At 38.3% G+C, this 6,967-nt stretch overlaps 1 long non-coding RNA gene across 1 annotated transcript in view; it reads right to left on the minus strand.

Annotated features, from left to right (window-relative positions):
- Positions 1-4,870, minus strand: part of LOC117199430 (uncharacterized) — a 30,017-nt gene extending 25,147 nt beyond the window's left edge. The window contains exon 1 of the long non-coding RNA XR_004480657.2: positions 4,690-4,870. This is a non-coding gene — a long non-coding RNA (uncharacterized LOC117199430). The remainder of the gene's footprint in view (positions 1-4,689) is intronic.
- Between the last annotated feature and the right edge of the window lie 2,097 nt (positions 4,871-6,967).

Below are 6,967 nucleotides of genomic sequence, written 5' to 3' on the forward strand. Positions count from 1 at the left end.
TATGTGGAATTAAAATATAAGATAGAAAGAAGCCCTTTCAAAACAGTGGAGTGAGGATCTCCAAAAAATCCACTCCTCCAAAACAGCAATAAAGACACTGAGGAAAAATGTAAAAAAAAACAAAAAAACCCACTTTTTCAGAACTTAAGAAACCACCAGCTTTCAGCAATAAAGGAGTTTTTATATAAGGAAAAAGTCTGAATATTAGAAAGAGGAATGAATTGTGTAGCATTTTAACTTGTCCTATTCTCATACTGTCTCCCCAGCTCCATGTTTGGTTTGGAAACCAGAAGACTCACAGCCATGATAGCTGTTAAAACCAGTAGCCTAGTAACCACTGGAGAGGTTAGAACAGGTTTGAAGCTCCCAACAAAGCCCACCCGAGATTTGTAACTCTTTGACTTGACAGTTTTCTGGAAAAGCCCCACTGTAAAGCTTGTCTTATTTGACCTGACTCATAGATCACTCAGTAAGAAAAACCCTATCCTCAGGGCCTTTGTCAAAAGCAATCAACAGCAACTGTTTAACCTCATAGCTTCCTGAGGAGGTAATACCAGAAAGGGCAAACAAAAAGCTTGTCCAAAAATGTAAAAGGAAAATCTGGAGAATGAGATGTCCATCGGGGCTTTGAAAAACTCCAGCATATTTCTGTGGATCTAGAAGGCCGTGTGCATGTGCAGGGCTAAGAAGATTAGGGCCTGAGAAGATACTAATCTCTCACCTTGGGCTGATCTTGAGGCTTTGGCTGAGTGTTGAAGGTGTGTCCCAACACAAACACACAGAGCCCCTTTGCAAAGATAGGGAGATTTGGGGTGGGGGTGGGGTCCAAGAATGTAAGAAAATCTCTCAGATCACTAGCTGAGCACTAGGCTAATGGAACAGAGATTTCAATGCCCACACATGACAAAGAATACAGAATTAGTTCAGAAAAGTCACTAAGGAAGCAATCAGCAGAAACAACAAACCCTGGAAAAGAAGAGAAATCTGATGTTTACATTATGTTATTTTAAATGTTTAGTTTTCAACAAAAATCTATGAGTCATGCAAAGAAACAGGAAAGTATGGCCCATAGACAGGGGAAAAAGCAGTCAGAAGTTACTGTCCCTGAGGAAGTCCAGATGCTGAACTTACCATATAAAGTCTTTAAACAAGCTATCATAAGTATGTTCAAAGAACTAAAGGAAACCATACCTAAAGAATTAAAGGAAAGTATGAAAATAATGTCTTGCTAAATAGAAAATATCACTAAAAAGAAAAAACATTTTTTTAAATAGAGATCTGGACCTGAAAAGTATAACCGAAAGGAAAAATTCACTAGAGGGGTTCAACAGCAGACGTGAGTTGCTAAAAGAAAGAATAAACATACTTATAGATAGTTCAATAAGATTATCCAGCCTGAGGAACAGAAAGAAAACAAGAATGAAGAAAAATTAATGGAGTGTCAGTGACCTGTGGACACAATCAAGCATATCAACATACACATAATGAGACCCACAGAAGGGGGGGAGGGAGAGAAAAAGGGACAGAAAGAATATTTGAAGAAATTATGACCAAAAAACTTCCCAAATTTGATTTTAAAAATCCATGTATCAAAGAAAATCACTAACTCTAAGTAAAATAAGCTCAAAAGAATCCACATCTAGACACATCACAGCCAAATTTTCAAAAGACAGAGAATCTTGAAAATAGCAAGAAAAAAAAAAACTCATTACACACAAGAGATAAACAAAACGATGAACAGCTGGCTTATCAGAATCCATGGAGGCCAGAAGGCAGTGCAATGACATCCAATATGCTGGGGGTGGAGGGAGACGATCAATCAAGAATTCTATATCCAGGGACTTCCCTGGTGGCTCAGTCATTAAGAATCTGCCTGCAGTGAATTCCCTGGTGGTGCAGTGGTTAGGAATCTGCCTGCCAATGCAGGGGACATGGGTTCGAGCCCTGGTCTGGGAAGATCCCACATGCCACGGAGCAACTGGACCAGTGTGCCACAACTACTGAGCCTGCATTCTAGAGCCCCTGAGCCAAAACTGCTGAGCCTACGTACCACAACTACTGAAGCCTGTGCGCCTAGAACCCATGCTCTGCAACAAGAGAAGCCACCACAATGAAGAGTAGCCTCTGCTCACCATAACTAGCGAAAACCCACGCACAGCAACAAAGACCCAATGCAGCCAAAAATCAATCAATCAATCAATTAATTAATTTTTTAAAAAAGAATTCTATATTCAGCAAAACTATACCTCAAAAAATTAGACATTCTCAGAGAATTCATCACCAGTAGACCTGCCCTATAAGAAATACTAAAGGAAGTCTCTTCAGGCTGAAATGGAAGAACACCTGACAATAACTTGAATATACACAAAAAATAAAGAGTATTAGTGAAAGTAACTACATAGGTAAATATAAAAGACAGTATAAATGTATTTTTGTTTGTAATTTTTTTGTACTCCTCTCTGACTTTTTAAAATCATTACAAATTTAATTAATATATTTCTTAAAATTTTATTGAAGTATAGTTGATTTACTACTCCTTTCTTATTTGAGACAACCACATAAGACAATAATTATAAAACTATGTAAATGGGCTTCTAATGTATAACAATGTAATTTGTATGACAATAATAGCACTAAGTGGGGGGAGGGTATGTAGCTATATTAGAGCAGTTTTTGTATAAGATTGAAATGAAGTTGGTATTAATCCAAACTAGATTGCTTTAAATTAAGATGTTAATTCTAATACTCAGGGAAATCACTAAGAAATAACTTTAAAAAGCAGAGTAAAAAAATAAGAAGGGAATTAAGACAGTGCACTATAAAATATTTAATGCAAAAGGCATCAGTAATTGCAAATTAGTAGAAAAAAAGATACAAGATATGTAGAAAACAAATAGAAAAATGTCAGGCATTAATCCTACCTTGTCAGTAATTACATCAAATATAAATAGATTAAACGTGCCAAACTAAAGGCAGAGATTGGCATAATGGATTTTTTTAAAATGATCCAGCTCAATGCTGTGTACAAGAGACAAATTTTAGGTTCAAAGATTTATTAGGTTGAAAATAAAAGGATAGGAAAAGATATACCATGTAAATATTAGCCAAACACTGCTAGAGTGGCTATACTAATATCAGACAAAATAACTATTAAGACAAAAATTTTTACTAGACACAAAGAAAATACACTTGGCCATAAAGCAAGTCTCAACAATTTAATTTCAGAAAATTTAAATCACATAGGATGTGTGTCTCTGACTGCAGTGGAGATAGCTAGATGTGAATTACAGAATGAAAACTAGAAAAGTCCTCAAGGGTTTGCAAATTAAGCAATATAATTATCAGTAGTATATTAATAGATCAGAAAGGAAATTACAATCAAAATTAGGAAGTATTTTGAAAGGAATTATAAAAACCATATATCAATACTTCTGGGGTATTGCTTAGTCCATAGTCAGAGAAAACTCTATAGCTCCAAATACATGTATGTATAAGAAAAAAATAAACACCATAAATCAATTATCTAAGTATCCAGATCAAGTAGTTAGAAAATAGCAAATTAAATGCAGAGAAAGTAGAGGAGAGGAAATGATAAAGATAGCAACAGAGATTAATGAAGTTGAAAACAAATATACTAAAAAGTATATTAAAAAATTCACATTTATGAGCCCCTAGCAAAACTGATCTAGAATAAAAGTAGAAAAGACACAAAATATTGATACCAGGAACAAATAAGAGCATCATTACAGATCCCACATATTAGAAAGATAGTACATAAAAGAATATTATAAATGATGTGACAGTGAACTTGAAAATTTTAATTAAATAGCGAATTCCTAGAAAAATAAAACTTTACAAAATTGACACAAGGTAAAAAAAGAAAATATAAAAAGTATCAATCATGTTTACTAAAGAAATAAATTCTGTAGTTAAAAACCTTCCTACAATACAAATTCCAAACCCAGATAGCTTCCTTGGTGAATATACCAAGCATTTAAAGAAGAAATAACACTAATCACACATAAACTCTTTCAGAAAATAGATGAAGAAATATTTCCCATTTTGCATTAGGTTATGAGATCACATAACCTTAATCCCCAAACCTAATAAGGACATTATAGCAAAGAAAAATTACCCACCAATCTTTCTCAGAAACAGTGATGGGCCAAAAAATCCTAAAAAAAGGAAATAGCTAGACTAGAGGAGAGCAGCCAAGATGGCAGAGTAGAAACACCCTGAGCTCACCTCTTCTCACAAACACATCAAAATCACAACTATCTGCAGAACAATCATCAATGAAAAAGACAAATCTACCAGAGAAGCTCTTCTACAACTTAAGACATAAAGAAGGAACCACAGCAAGTTGGGTGGGAGTGCTGGACTTGTGATATAATCAAATCCCATACCCCAGTTTGCAACCCACAAGCTGGAGAATAATTATATTGCAGAGGTTCTCCTACAGGAGTGAAAGTTCTGAGCCCCACATCAGGCTCCCCAGCCCAGGGGTCCTGCCCTGGGAAGGTGAGCCCCCACAGCACTTGGCTTTGAAGACCAGAGGGCTTAATTTCAGGAGTCCCACAGGACTGGAGGAAATAGAGACTTCACTCTTAAAGCATACATACAAAATTTCACATGCATCAAGACCCAGGGCAAAAGAAGTAATTTGATAGAAGCCTAGGCCAGACCTACCTGCTGGTCTTGGAGAGTCTCCTGGAGAGGCAGGGGGCAGCTGCAGCTCACCCTAGGAACATAGATACTGGTGTCAGCCATATTTGGGAACATTCTACCGTGTGAACACTGCATCTGGCAGCTGCCATCCTGGCTCATTAGTGGAAAGCCGAGGTCCCACCCAACAGCCTGTGGGCACCAGTGCTAGGATGTCTCAGGCCAAGCAGCTAAGAGACACAGCCCCACTCATTAGCAGACAGACTGCCTAAACACTTCCTGAGCCAACCTCTGCCTCTAGACATGCCCTGACATGGCCCTGCCCACCAGAGGGCCAAGAACCAGCTCCACTCACCAGTGGGCAAGCACCAGGCCTTCTCTCCAGGAAGCCTGCACTAGCCTCTAGACAAGCCTCATCCACCAGGGGGGCTGATACCAGAAGCAAGAAAACTATGATCCCACAGTCTGCAGACCAAGTCCACCCACAGTAAGCCAGACCCTACCCTGGAGCCAGCTGGGCCCTGGCTCTGCCCACTAGCAGGCAAACACAAGATTTGGGTCACCCCAAATCCCCTGGAAACCACCCCTTTCCCACTCACCAATGATGTGAAATGAGCTCTAGGATCCCTGGGCTTTGCAGCCAGACTCCAGGAACCAACTCTGCTTGCCAGTAGTCTGGCACTAACCTCAGGACCTGGTTTCACTTGCCAGCAGGCAGGCAACAGCTCTGGAGTCTTCAGGACCCTGACTCTGCCCACCGTGAGCCAGCTCTAGCCCCAGAGTCCCCCAGGGTTCTGCAGCTAGCTGCCTCATGACCAGGCCCTGCTAAATGGCAGCCAGCTGCATCTGCACAAGGCAGAGTCTGGCAACCAACCAGACTAGGGGCCAGCTAAGCCTACCAGATTGCCCACATAATCAGCCTGCCACAACAGAAGGACCCATGCAGCCCTTATAGGGGAAACCCCCAGAGCATATAGCTTGGGTGACAAGAGGGGAGTGTCCTGCTGAGACAGATAGGATGTTTCCTACAGAAGTTTGCTTCTCCAAGGTCAAGAAACATAACTAATGTACCACACACATAAAAGTATAAATAGCAGCTTAGACAAAATGAGGGGTCAGAGGAACATTTTCCAGATGAAGGAAGAAGACAAAACCCTAGAAGAAGAATTAAGTGAAGTGGAGATAATCTACCCAAGAAAGAGTTCAGAGTAATGGTCATAAAGATGATCAAAGAACTCAGGAGAAGAATGAATGCACAGAGTGAGAAGTAAGAAGTTTTTAAAGAGTTAGAAAACATAAAGAACAACCAAACAGAGATTCAGAATACAATAACTGAAATGAAAAAAATACACTGGAAGGAATCAATAGTAGACTAAATAATACAGAGGAACAGATCAGTATTGGAAGATAGAATATTGGAAATCACTACTGCTGAAATGAAAAAAAAAAAAGAATGAAAAGAAATGAGACCTCTGCAATAACATCAAGTGCACAATATTTGCAATATAGTGGTCCCAGAAGGAGAAGAGAGAGAGAGAAAGGGCCTGAGAAAATATTTGAAGACATAATAGCTGAAAACTTCCCTAACATGGAAAAGAAAACAGTCACCCAAGTCCAGGAAGTGCAGAGAGTCCATACAGGATTAACCCAAAAAGGAATATACCAAGACACATTGTAACTAAAATGAAAAAAATAAAGAAAAAATATTAAAAAGCAACAAGGGAAAAGCAACAAATAACATACAAGGGAACTCCCATGTGGCTATCAGCTGATTTTTCAGCATGAATTCTGCAGGCCAGAAGGGAGCAGCATAATATATTTAAAGTGATGAAAGGGAAAAACCTACAACCAAGAATACTCTACCCAGCAAGTCTCTCATCCAGGTTTGATGGAGAAATCAAAAGCTTTACAGACAAGCAAAAGCTAAAAGAGTTCAGCACCATGAAACCAGCTTTACAACAGATGTTACATAGGAATTTCTCTAGGTGAAAAAGAAAAAATCCACAACTAGAAACAAGAAAATTATGAAATAAAAAAGCTCATCAGTAAAGGCTCTAAAGATAGGAAATCATCCACACACAAAGCTAGTAGGGAGGTTAAAAGACAAAAGTAGTAAAATCATCTATATCCACAACAGCAGTTAAGGGATACACAAAACAATTAGATGTAAAATATGATATCAAAAACAGTGATCATGAGAGGAGAACCATACAAATGCAGAGTTTAAAAAATGCACTTGAAATTAAGAGATGAGCAATTTAAAACAATTGCATATATATATATATATATATATATATATATA

This window comes from Orcinus orca, chromosome 20, assembly GCF_937001465.1.
Source record: "Orcinus orca chromosome 20, mOrcOrc1.1, whole genome shotgun sequence".
Classification (NCBI taxonomy): Eukaryota; Metazoa; Chordata; class Mammalia; order Artiodactyla; family Delphinidae; genus Orcinus; species Orcinus orca.